General features: G+C 50.4%; 1 protein-coding gene across 3 annotated transcripts in view; it reads right to left on the reverse strand.

The window, feature by feature from the left end:
- The window catches only part of LOC144784230 (uncharacterized), a 1,557,451-nt gene that overhangs the window by 1,206,563 nt on the left and 338,849 nt on the right, over window positions 1-12,039 (reverse strand). The gene's annotated exons all lie outside the window — the stretch shown is intronic.

Raw genomic sequence — 12,039 nt, forward strand, 5'->3', positions numbered from 1 at the left:
GTAGGATGTTGAAGCATGATGATGAGACGGCGTTGACTTGTCTGGTCATCGAGAGGGAGGAGTCCAGGATGAAGCCCAGGTTACGTGCGTGGTCCGTAGGTATGGGTGCTGTTCCCAGTGCTGGTGGCCACCATGAGTCGTCCCAGGCAGAGGGGGATGAACCTAAGATGAGGACTTCCGTTTTGTCCGAGTTCAGTTTTAAACGGCTGTTCTTCATCCAATCGGCTACTTCTTTCATTCCTTCGTGTAAGTTGGTTTTGGCGGTGTTTGGGTCTTTGGTGAGGGAGAGGATCAGCTGGGTGTCGTCTGCATAGGAGATGATGTTGAGGTTGTGTTGGCACGCGATGGATGCGAGGGGACTCATGTATATGTTGAAGAGGGTGGGACTGAGTGATGATCCTTGTGGTACGCCGCAGATGACTTCGGTGGCCTCTGATCTAAAAGGGGTGAGGCGGACTCTCTGGGTTCTTCCGGCAAGGAACGAGATGATCCAGTCCAACGCTTTTCCTTGTATTCCAACGTTGCTGAAGCGTTGTATAAGGGTGCTATGACAGACTGTGTCGAAGGCTGCGGAGAGGTCAAGTAGGATGAGGGCAACTGTTTCTCCGTTGTCCAGTAGTGTTCGAATGTCGTCTGTTGCTGCGATGTGGGCGGTCTCGGTGCTGTGTTTGGCTCGGAAGCCGGACTGTGAGGGGTCGAGGCATTTGTTGGATTCGAGGAAGGCGGCGAGCTGATTGTTGATGGCTTTCTCAATGACTTTGGCAGGGAATGGGAGGAGCGAGATGGGGCGGTAGTTCTTAAGTTCAGTGGGGTCTGCTGTGGGTTTCTTCATCAGGGCACTGAGTTCGGCATGTTTCCAGCTTTCCGGGAAGGTAGCGGAGTTGAGGGAGCAGTTGATGACGTCTCGGAGATGGGGAGCGATAATGGAGTCTGCTTTGTTGAAAATGTGGTGGGGACATGGGTCGGTTGGCGATCCTGAGTGGATGGAGTTCATCAGGCGGATGGTGTCTTCAGTGGTGATTGGGTTCCAGGCGCAAAGGTTGTGAGAAGGGGGTTTTAGTTCGGAGGTGGGTGGAGTGGACTGGTCTCCGGACTGGTTTTCAAAGCTGTTATGTATGTCAGCGATTTTGTTGTGGAAGAATGAGGCTAGGGAGTCGCAGAGGTCTTGGGAGGGAGTGAGGTCGTTGGTGCCGGCGGTGGGATTGGTAAATTCTTTGACGATGTTGAATAGTTCCTTGCTGTTGTGGGCGTTGTTGTCAAGTCGATCCTGGAATGCTGATTTCTTGGTGGATCGGATCAGTTGGTGGTGTTTGCGGATGGCGTGCTTGAAGGTGGTCAGGTTGTCAGAGGTTGGGTTTTTTCTCCAGGCTTTCTCGAGGGTGCGACAGAACTTCTTGGATTTCTTAAGGTCATCGTTGAACCAGGGGGCTTTTTTGCTAACTTGCTTGATTTGATGTTTTTTCAAGGGTGCTAATTCATCAGCGCTGTGGGTGATCCATTGTGTGAGGTCGGTGGCTGCAAGGTTTGGGTCCGATGATAGTGCAGGAGGGTTTTGGTGAAGCGATGTGAAGAGTTGGTCGGTGGTAATTTTGTTCCAGTTTCGACGGGTAATTCGTTGTGGGTGGTTGTGGGTCATAGTTATCCTGAATATCCGGACCCACAGCTGCCACCCACCACTTCCTGGTACACAAAGGTCTCCTGACAGAAGCACTGATACCCTCCTTGTTCCGCGCGGTTTTCCTGGAGGAACCAGACACCCGGTGAGGCCGCGTGGCCTGCGGCGGATTTTTGCCAATGCATAGTACGGGGCGCTGCACAACCTGGTGGCTCCCTTGCCTCGGCGCTGCCAGAGTTATACCTGAGGGGTCCCCTCAGCTGTGATCGGAGTAGCAGGAGGGGACGCACGCCAGAAGGGAGCTAGAAAAGGGGGCGAAGGACGGGAAGGCCTGACTGCTGGTGGGACAAAGTGGGCCGTTGCTGGTGCGACTGGACTCCAAGGCCAGCGCGGGTCTAAGAGGTGTGCTATTGGCTGGCAATCATTCCCCTCAGACGTGGCATGTGTCAGCAGTGCTGGGTAGCAGACCCGGCTGGGTACAAACAAAAAAGGGACGTGCACATACTTTGACTGGCATGGGCCGAAGATCCCGAGCGAACCTCGCCTGTTCAATTATAACCTCTGGCCACGCCTGGCCAGAGGGTGATACAATGTTTGCAAGCCCTGCTGGGCCGGATGCCCGGGTTCCGCTCTCACGGGACTCGGGCCATTACATCCCTTCCTAAATCGGTATCGAGAAATATGTTAACAAACAATAAACATACAAAGTCCTTAAGCCTCTGATTGGGTCGTGGGTTCGGCCTCAGGTCGTAGCGTCGGTGGTGCGATTGACGACATGAGTTAGATCTCTGAAGTGAGGGACAGTGGACTACCTGTTCTCTACAGCCAGGGCTGTTGAATGTCCAAGAGAATCTGCCTGGCTGGACCCCTTCATGCCCAGATGAGAAGTCTCTCCAGTCTAGACGTCTTTAAGCCTGGCGTCTTCATGACCAAGATTTTCTGGTCCCGATTTTTGGACATCTCGGAACCAAGATATATTCCTGGTGACCACTTCGGTTCCGCGTTTGGCATTGATAGCTGTTCTGTTCACACTTAGCACCGTCCAGGAGCCTGTCTCGTAGGCTGTCTTGAACTTCCTCCTGCTCATCCATTTCGAAGGAGGTCCGATCTCCCCGCCGCGATGGTGCGAGGCCTAGCCCCCCTCCGTCAGCTGACTCGTTGTTTCTGGGTTTGCCGAACTTGCGTTTTTGCTGGCTCATATGGTGACTGGTCCCAGACCTCTGTCACGAGGATGGTGTCTCATCTGTGTCCGGCGAGCATTAAGGACCAGGGGGATCCTTGGGTTGTGCAGTGCTGGGTGCTGCGGTATACTTGCAGGAATCGTTGTAGCACTGTTTTTGGGTTATATTGTTCTGTCACAGCGATGCACAGGATCCTATTTAGGGTATGTATAAAGCGTTCGGCTTCGCCATTGGCTTGTGGCCATTGAGGGGTGATCCGATGGTGCTGTATGCCAAACGACGTGAGCAGGACCTTGAACTCTCCTCCGTGGAATGATACCATTGTCTGTTTTGAGTTCGTGTTGGAGGCCGAACAGGGTGACGGTTCTTTCCAGTACAGGTAACAAGTGATTAAATGATGTGGACTCTAGTACTTCGGCCAGTGGATATTTGGAGTAACTGTCAACGATCATGGTGGTCACTCTTCTGTCCGAGAAACTCTCGAAATCCAGGCTGCTTGTGAGTTGGCAAGAGGGACAGTTCTGTACTAAGGTGTCCACTGCTGCTTCTAACCCAGGGTACCACACCTTCTCCCTCATGCGTGACTTCATCCGCACTGTTCCTTGGTGACCTTCGTATGCAAGGGTTGTTGCTCTCTCTTGGAGACTCAACGGGATCACAATCCAATATTCTCTTAGCACTAGACTTCAGCTGTTAAACTCATTTTGTGCTGCACCCTTCATAGTTTCCCGAGACGTTCCTTGTCTGATGCGCAACAGTTGTTGGAGTCGCACAGGAAGTGCTTCCACTACCCTTTCTGTAGGGAGTCCACCTCTTTGGCCAGGATGGAGTCATCTTTGGTTGCCAACTTGATTTCTTCTATAGTGAGGGCACGGGGCATGACTATTGGAAGACCATGTTGACATATTCTTCTGTCTTTGCTTCATTGTTGGTGTCTTTCCCGCTTGGGAAAGGAAATCCGCGGGATTCTTCGCTCCGTGTGGGTCTATACACAAGTTCTATTTGGTAGTGTTGCAGTTGTATCGCCCACCGTTCAATCCTCAGCGGCGGATGTAGGGCCGTGCCTTCGAATAGCGGGACCAACGGTTGATTGGTTACGACTTGAAATGGGTGACCACTGATGTACAGATGAAAATAGCCGCATGACCATTATAATGGCCAGCGCTTCCCGGTAAATCTTGGAGTAGTGCGCTTCAGTGGGCGTTAGAGATTTGCTCGCGAAAGCGAGGGGTGCCTGTTTCTACTTCCTGCGTGGTGACTGCACCTAGGACTATGGGGCTGGCGCCTACCAACAGCTCTGGGGTGCGGGCCATGGTGGTCTTTCCGAGTAGTGCTTCCTAGACTTTCTGGAACACCTCAACCTCCCTTTGGCCCCATTTGCATCATCTTTCTTTGTGAGGGCCCGCAGGGGCTTGGCTATTGTGGCGAGGTTGGGTATGAATCACCCGCAGTACGTGGCCATCCCAAGAAGCTTCGTACCTCCGATACTGTGGTTGGCGCTGTTGCTTGCTGTATAGCGTGAGATTTCTGTGAATCCACCTGGACTCCATCCTGACTGAAGACTTACCCAAAGAACTCGATTGAGCTCTGAAAGAATGACCAGCTGTTGCAAAGTCGCTCGCAGGTGGCGGTGGTGCTGCTCGATGATTGGTGAATGTAGTAAAATGTTGTCACTGACATTTAGCACTCCTTGGAGACCAGACAGGACTTCTTGGACGGTGTTCTGGAATATTTCAGTGACTGACGAAACCCCAAAACTTAGCCTCTTGTATCGGCGCAGACCACTATTAGTCGAGAATGTTATGTACTGGCTCTCCTCTGCTAGCCTCAACTGATGGTATCTTACGTTGAGGTCTAGCTTCAAGAACCACAGTGATCCATTTAAGTCAGCTATTATGTCGTCTACAGTTGGTGTTATGAGCCACTCTCATTTGATCGCCTGGTGGGACAGGCGCATATCTATGCACAACCCTATCTTCCCAGGCTGTTAGGGCTTCTCCACTATTACCATGGGCAAAACACACGGTGTCGGGCTGGTGATCTTTTCAATTACTCCTTGTTGTTCAAGATTGTGGAGCTCTTGCTCGACAGTGGCCGCAGGTGAAACGGGATGCGTCTGTGGCATAGTGCTACTGGTTTTACCGCTTTGTCAATGTGTAACTTGACTGGTGGCCTTTTCAAACATCCTAGTCCACTGAAGAGATGTGGGAACAATTCAAGTATCTCTCCTGAATGTAGGGCTTTAACTGTGCTGGCGAAAGTGACTATTCCGAGGTCCTCCGCGGTATGGCTTCCTACTAGGATGTCAGCCTCTCAATCCACAACGTGGAATGTTGTCGTCATATCTTGGTCTTATGACTTCACCTGCAAGGTCATTTTGCCTTTCAGAGGCAGCAGTGTCTGGATCTCATATGTGAGTATCCTGACATGAGATAGAGTAAGGTGGGGCAGTGGTTGTAGTTGCTTGTACTGTTGACTGCCCATTACGTTCACGGATGCACCAGTATCAATAAGTGCCATGACGCAAAACCCTGCAATGTCTATGACAGACAGGGGTTGCAGGCGCCTCCTCCGCTTCAGTTCAATCGCAAAGGAGATAAGATAACGTTCATTTTCGTCTTCTGTAGACAAATCCTCTAGGCAATGTTGCCGCTGTGTTTTGGCTGTCTTCAATTTTTCTTGATCTTCGAGAGATAGCTATTGTACGGACTTTGACAGAGGTCTCCTCCCTCACACTCCCCTCTGTCCCCCGGCACACCTCAGCAGGCAATGGCAAAGTAGTTGAGGATGCCGCACTTTGAACATGTCCACCCTTGTGCTGAGCACTCTTCTGGGGCATCTTCTTCTCGCCTACAGTACCCACACCGTGACCTGTGTGTGGTCCTCTAGGGTAGTCTTCCTCTGCTGCCTCTGCCTTGCGCACAAATGGCGTTTGCCCGTTCTGTCTTTATGGTAATGGGTTTTTCTGATTGTTGGGGGATGGCGATGTCCATCTCTGTTGCTGTTGCGTCTGACAGTGTGAAGTATCAATGGGCTTACCTGAAATGCTACCAAACCCAGGTGAGAATTGCAGTACAGTAAACAATTGATCAAAGTTAGTATTCAAACTGTGGGCCAGGCGATCCTTCAAGAATTTTGATTCTTGCCTGGAGAGTTGGAGCCGGATGATCATGCTTGGAGATTTTTCCTGTCACTGCGAGGGATCGCCTGACCCACAGTTTGAATACTAAGGCTCGTGCGCGCACGCTTGACCGCACTGTTCTCAGAACTAAGAGGTCTGTTGAACCCACTCTCTTTGACAGCCCAGCCAGATTATACATGCTGGAAGTCTAAATAGGTGCTCCCTGTGCACACAGTCCTAATAAACACCCCGTATAAGGCTTGAATCACCTTATTTATTTCATTTTGATAAATTGCTGCTACTTTGACTAATTGTTTACTGTACTTGCGTCTGACAGGTCATGCCATCGTGCCATTATGAGGATGTCTTCCAGCGGGATCTCGGGCTGGCAAAGGATGAGGGTCCAAAGGGTTTTGTTGCGGCATCCTCGTATGAGCTGCACCCTCACTTCCTTATTCTGATCATCAGCCGTGCATGTGCTGGCTAGTTCTCTCAGGCATACGTGGAACGCGTCCATTGATTCTCCTTTCCTTTGGCGTGCTTGTCGGAGCTTGAATCTTTCATAGTCCTTATTCACCTGTGGGTTGAAGAGCGCTTTCAGGGCCCTTACTGCTGCTTTGTAGTTATTTGCAGCTCCAGCGTTTGGCAGGTGCGCAAAGAGTTTGTATATCTCTTCCCCTGCTAAGTGTAGTAATAGGGATCATTTGGTTGTAATGTCTGTTTCACGAGTCGCAGTGAAATAGTTGTCCAGGCGGCCAATCCATATTTTCCACCTAGGGGATGCAGTGGCAGGGTCCACAAGTTTGCTGAATGGCAGTAGCGTGTTGACTTGGGCGTGCTGCGTCGCTGGTTGGATGTGTTGGTGACTGGCTTGTTGGACTAGCTGTGGTGGCCGTTGCGGGCCTGCTTGCGCGGCGGCATCGGTCATGACTGCAGAAGCACCGGTTTCTTCTTCACCTTCAACTAGGTGGTTCAGTATCCCTCTGCAGTGCACTTACTTTCACTTTGCACTAACTTCCTGTGTTGGGCCTGAGCTATGGGTTCTGCCCAGCAGGGGTGTATTGCCGCCGTAGGGATTTCTGCCTTTCTTCTCTGTGGTTTGCTCAATGCCTGCACATCTTGTTGTGTCTGGTGCAGATAGGGATCTCCTAGTGTGTGTCTGGTGCAGATTGGGATCTCCTAGCAGTGTCAGAAGGAGCGCGCGCTCATGCTTATGGTGATGTGGGTGGGGCTGCAGTACCTTCAGGGCTCGTCAACTGCTGCACCGCGGTGCACCTGCACCTTCATGCAGTTGTAACCCAAGAATTGTGGCTGATGGTACCTCAGGCAGGAGTGGGGCTTTTGATTCTTGCAGCTCAGGTAGGCGCCTGCAGGCCTTTGCAGTCGGAAGGGCAGGACTGGCCAGCCGACAGACGTGCTCCCATGATAAGCTGACAGCTTTGCTTGCGGCTATCAAGCCGGAGTCCGGATCGCACTTGCTGCTTCCGGGGCGAGAGGTGGCATCGATTAGCGACCACCCTCGTCGCCAGTGTAATGGCGTCAGCGATGCTGGGTAGTAGGAACAACCAACAATCATTGGCATAGCCAATAGGTCTCGCCTTTGGGACCTTATACGTATTTAGTTATGCAGCACAAGATCATTGGTACAACAGCATCAACTGTTGCATGGCTAAACACTTGTAAGGTCCCAAAGGCGAGACCTATTCGCTATGCAAATGCTTGTTTTATAATGGGGGCATAAATAACAGGAAGGTGAAGGTCACTCAGTCAGTCAGCTAGTCAGTGAGTGAGTGAGAGTCAGTCAGTCAGTGAGAGAGTGGGAGTCAGTGAGAGTCAGTGAGAGTGAGAGTCAGTCAGTCAGTGAGAGAGTCAGTCATTCAGTGAGAGTGAGTCAGTTAGTGAGAGTGAGCGAGTCAATCAGTAAGAGTGAGAGTAAGTCAGTGAGAGTAAATGAGAGTGAGTTAGTCAGTGAGTGAAAGAGAGTGAGTCAGTGGGATAGTCAGTCAGTAAGAGTCAGTCTTTTAGCGAGAGTCAGTCAGTCAGTGAGAGAGAGAGTCAGTGAGAAAGAGTCAGTGGGAGTCAGTGAGAGAGTCAGTCAGTGAGACAGTCAGTCAGTGAGGGAGAGTGCGTCACTGAGGGAGAGTCAGTCAGTGAAAGAGAGTCGATCAGTGAAAGGGAGTCGATCAGTGAAAGGGAATCAATCAGTCAGTGAGAGTGAGTCAGTCAGTGAGAGAGTGGGAGAGTCAGTCAGTGAGAGAGTCTGTCAGTGAGAGTCAGTCATTGAAAGTGAGTCAGTCAGTGTGAGAGTGGGTGAGTCTGTGAGTGAATCAGTGAGAGTGAGTGGGAGAATCAGTCAGTGAGAGTGAGTCAGTCAGAGAGAGTGGGAGAGTCAGTCAGTGAGAGAGAGTGGGAGAGTCAGTCAGTGAGAGAGAGTAGGAGAGTCAGTCAGTGAGAGAGAGTGGAAAAGACAGTCAGTCAATGAGAATGAGTCGGAGAGAGTGAGTCAGAGAGAGTGAGTCAGAGAGAGTGAGTCAGAGAGAGTGAGTCGTGAGTCAGAGAGAGTGAGTCAGAGACAGTGTGTCAGAGAGTGTATGTCAGTAAGAGTCTGTCAGTGAGAGTGAGTCAGTCAGTGAGAGTGAGTGAGTCAGTAAGAGTGAGTGAGTCAGTCAGTGAGAGTGAGTCAGACAGTGAGAGTGAGTCAGTCAGTGAGAGTGAGTCAGTCAGTGAGAGTGAGTCAGTCAGTGAGAGTGAGTCAGTCAGTGAGAGTGAGTCAGTCAGTGAGAGTGAGTCAGTCAGTGAGAGTGAGTCAGTCAGTGAGAGTGAGTCAGTCAGTGAGAGTGAGTCAGTCAGTGAGAGAGAGAGAGGGTCAGTCAGTCAGTGAGAAAGAGTGAGACAGTCAGTGAGAGTCAGTCAGTGAGAAAGAGTGAGAGAGTCAGTGAGAGACAGTCAGTGAGAAAGAGTCAGTCAGTGGGAGAGTCATTCAGTGGGAGAGTCAGTCAGTGGGAGAGAGTCAGTGAGAGTGAGTCAGTGAGAGTGAGTCAGTGAGAGTGAGTCAGTGAGAGTGAGTCAGTCAGTGGGAGAGTGGTAGTGAGAGTGCGTCAGTCAGTCAATGAGAGGGAGTGGGAGAGTCAGTCAGTGAGAGTCTGTTAGTGAGAGTCTGTCAGTCAGCGCCAGTGAGACTGAGTGAGTCAGAGTGAGTGAGTGGGAGAGTCTGTCAGTGAGAGTCTGTCAGTGAGGGTCTGTTAGAGAGAGTGAGTCAGTGAGAGTTGGTCATTCAGTGAGAGTGAGTCAGTGAGAGAGAGAGAGAGTCAGTCAGTGAGAGTAAATCAGTGAGAACAAATGAGACAGAGTTAGTCAGTGAGTGAAAGAGAGTGAGTCAGTGGGATAGTCAGTAAGAGTCAGTCAGTCTTTTAGCGAGAGTCAATCAGTCTTTTAGCAAGAGTCAGTCAGTCTTTTAGCGAGAGTCAGTCAGTCATTTAGCGAGAGTCAGTCAGTCAGTGAGAGAGTCAGTGAGAAAGAGTCAGTGGGAGTCAGTGAGAGAGTCAGTCAGTGAGACAGAGTCAGTCAGTGACAGAGAGTCAGTCAGTGAGAGAGAGTCAGTCAGTGAGAGAGAGTCAGTCAGTGAGAGAGAGTCAGTGAGAGAGTCAGTCAGTGAGAGAGAGAGTCAGTCAGTGAGAGAGAGAGTCAGTCAGTGAGAGAGAGAGTCAGTCAGTGAGAGAGAGATTCAGTCAGTGAGAGAGTCGATCAGTGAAAGAGAGTTGATCAGTGAGAGAGAGTCAATCAGTCAGTGAGAGTCAGTCAGTCAGTGAGAGAGAGAGTGGGAGAGTCAGTCAGTGAGAGAGTCTGTCAGTGAGAGTCAGTAATTGAGAGTGAGTCAGTCAGTGTGAGAGTGGGTGAGTCTGTCAGTGAGAGTGGGTGAGTCTGTCAGTGAGAGTGAGCCAGTCAGTCAGTGTGAGAGTCTGTCATTGAGAGCGAGTCAGCGAGAGCGAGTCAGCGAGAGCGAGTCAGCGAGAGCGAGTCAGCGAGAGTGAGTCAGTGAGAGTGAGTCAGTGAGAGTGAGTCAGTGAGTGGGAGAATCAGTCAGTGAGAGTGAGTGGGAGAATCAGTCAGTGAGAGTGAGTGAGTCAGTCAGAGAGAGTGGGAGAGTCAGTCAGTGAGGGAGAGTCAGTCAGTGAGAGAGTCAGTCAGTGAGAGAGAGAGTGGGAGAGTCAGTCAGTGAGAGAGAGTGGGAGAGTCAGTCAGTGAGAGAGAGTGGGAGAGTCAGTCAGTGAGAGAGAGTGGGAGAGTCAGTCAGTGAGAGAGAGTGGGAGAGTCAGTCAGTGAGAGAGAGTGGAAAAGACAGTCAGTCAGTGAGAGTCTGTCAGTGAGAGTCTGTCAGTGAGAGTCTGTCAGTGAGAGTCTGTCAGTGAGAGTCTGTCAGTGAGAGTCTGTCAGTGAGAGTCTGTCAGTGAGAGTCTGTCAGTGAGAGTCTGTCTGGGAGAGTCTGTCTGGGAGAGTCTGTCTGGGAGAGTCTGTCTGGGAGAGTCTGTCTGGGAGAGTCTGTCTGGGAGAGTCTGTCTGGGAGAGTCTGTCTGGGAGAGTCTGTCTGGGAGAGTCTGTCTGGGAGAGTCTGTCTGGGAGAGTCTGTCTGGGAGAGTCTGTCTGGGAGAGTCTGTCTGGGAGAGTCTGTCTGGGAGAGTCTGTCTGGGAGAGTCTGTCTGGGAGAGTCTGTCTGGGAGAGTCTGTCTGGGAGAGTCTGTCTGGGAGAGTCTGTCTGGGAGAGTCTGTCTGGGAGAGTCTGTCTGGGAGAGTCTGTCTGGGAGAGTCTGTCTGGGAGAGTCTGTCAGGGAGAGTCTGTCAGGGAGAGTCTGTCAGGGAGAGTCTGTCAGGGAGAGTCTGTCAGGGAGAGTGAGTCAGGGAGAGTGAGTCAGGGAGAGTGAGTCAGGGAGAGTGAGTCAGGGAGAGTGAGTCAGGGAGAGTGAGTCAGGGAGAGTGAGTCAGGGAGAGTGAGTCAGGGAGAGTGAGTCAGGGAGAGTGAGTCAGTGAGAGGGAGTCAGTGAGAGGGAGTCAGTGAGAGGGAGTCAGTGAGAGGGAGTCAGTGAGAGTCAGTCAGTGAGAGTCAGTCAGTGAGAGTCAGTCAGTGAGAGTCAGTCAGTGAGAGTGAGTTGGAGAGTCAGTCAGTGAGAGAGAGTGGGAGAATCAAACAGTGAGAGTGAATCAGTGAGTCTGTCAGTGAGAGTGAGTGAGCCAGTCAGTGAGGGCGAGTGAGTCAGTCAGTGAGAGAGAGAGAGAGAGAGAGAGAGAGAGAGAGAGAGAGAGAGAGAGTCAGTAAGAGTCAGTCAGTCAGTGAGAGAGTGGGAGAGTCAGTCAGTAAGAATGAGTCAGTCAGTGGGAGAGTGTTAGTGAGAGTGCGTGTAGGAGAGTAGGGTCTGCTTTCCTATGGTCACCCCATTGTTTGCTTTTTGCTTCACTGGTTTTTGACTTAATGTGGCTGTGGGCCTGCTAATCAGACCCACAGCCTGCTGTTCTCTCTCTAAATTCACATCCATGTACTTTAGGTACATCACCAATTGGGATTGGATCACCTTATGAGCCCCTGTACAGTGTACTATAGGTACCCAGGGCATAGGTGCATCCAAAGCCTACCAGGGGCTGCAGCATATATTTTGCCACCCCTGGCTGGCCATCCAAACTGACACAACTGGCTGATCACCCAGCTGGGGCAAGGTCGTGTAATCACCCCTTGCTTAGATATAATATATCTATGTCTAAACCTATATCTGGACACTGTCAGTCAGTCAAAATACTTTATTCGGTTCATAACAAAAACCACAAAAGTATACATGGGTCCAAAAAAGGGAAAGAACATTCAAATTTAATATGGCTAACTAATAACAACAGCACATTTACTAAGGAAAGAAATATAACACAAACAATTCGATTTAAATAACAATTTCATGAATGAGTTTAAAAACCTACACATTTCATCTCAATTAAAAATTCGAAAATTAACACTATAAAAAGAATATTATCTAAGACTAACTAATTTTTTCCTCAGTCTCATTGCTATATTTAAAAAAGTAGCAACATTAAAAATTTCCCACGTATTGGTCAACAGTTGGAGATATAATAAGGCAGGTTTC

This window comes from Lissotriton helveticus, chromosome 10, assembly GCF_964261635.1.
Source record: "Lissotriton helveticus chromosome 10, aLisHel1.1, whole genome shotgun sequence".
Classification (NCBI taxonomy): domain Eukaryota; kingdom Metazoa; phylum Chordata; class Amphibia; order Caudata; family Salamandridae; genus Lissotriton; species Lissotriton helveticus.